The sequence below is a fragment of the Microtus ochrogaster genome, chromosome 15, assembly GCF_000317375.1.
Source record: "Microtus ochrogaster isolate Prairie Vole_2 chromosome 15, MicOch1.0, whole genome shotgun sequence".
Taxonomy (NCBI): domain Eukaryota; kingdom Metazoa; phylum Chordata; class Mammalia; order Rodentia; family Cricetidae; genus Microtus; species Microtus ochrogaster.
The window spans coordinates 11572369-11573174 of NC_022017.1; the positions used below are offsets into that span (position 1 = coordinate 11572369).

Sequence of the window (806 nt, forward strand, 5' to 3'; positions counted from 1 at the left end):
ACTTCTCCACGGTCTCATCTGCAGACTTCCCTGAGTGGGTTGTCATACTTGATGGACAGCCTAGGATAGGAAGCCCCACAGAAAGATGTAAATTTAAAATGTGTGCGCATGCACGGAGGGCGGGGGGGGGGGCAGTACATGGACTGTGTGCACAGGGAGATCAGAGGACAACTTTTCGGACTTAGTTCTCTCCCTCCAACCCTTATGTGTGTTCTGGGGATTGAACTCAGGCTTCTAGGCTTGCATTGCTTACCTTTATCTGCAGAGATACCTTACAACTCCGAAAGTCTCACATTTTTGAAGGACATACAAGGGTCTCTGGCAAGGACCAGTGGGATCAACAACTTTGGGGCAAAGTACAGATTTAGTAAGCTTTGCTGCAGAGGCCAGGACCACAGGCAAGTACAGCGTCAGCTCTTCCTCTTCCATTTCCTTCTATGTCAGGATAGCAAAGAACTAGGTGTTCTTATTCCTTGGAGTGAACTGGTGGGCCATGCATGTATTGGCTCCCCCGCATGGGGGTCCTTTTTGGTTTACTTTATCTTATATGCACTGATGTTTTGCTTGCATGTATGTCTGCATAAAGGTGTCGACTCCCCAGAACTGGAGTTAGACAACTATAAGCTGGCATGTGGGTTCTGGGAATTGAACCCAGGTCCTTTGCAAGAGCAGCCAGTTCTCTTTTTTATTTGTTTTTCTGAGACAAAGTTTCTCTGTGTAGCCCTGGCTGTCCTAGAACTTAGAACTCACTCTGTAGACCAGGCTGGGCTGGAACTCAGAGATCTGCCTGCCTCTGCCTCCCAAGT

The 806-nt window shown here is 48.3% G+C and overlaps 1 protein-coding gene across 4 annotated transcripts in view; it reads right to left on the reverse strand.

Moving 5' to 3' along the window:
• Positions 1–806, reverse strand: part of LOC101983149 (zinc finger protein 250) — a 16067-nt gene that overhangs the window by 2204 nt on the left and 13057 nt on the right. The gene's annotated exons all lie outside the window — the stretch shown is intronic.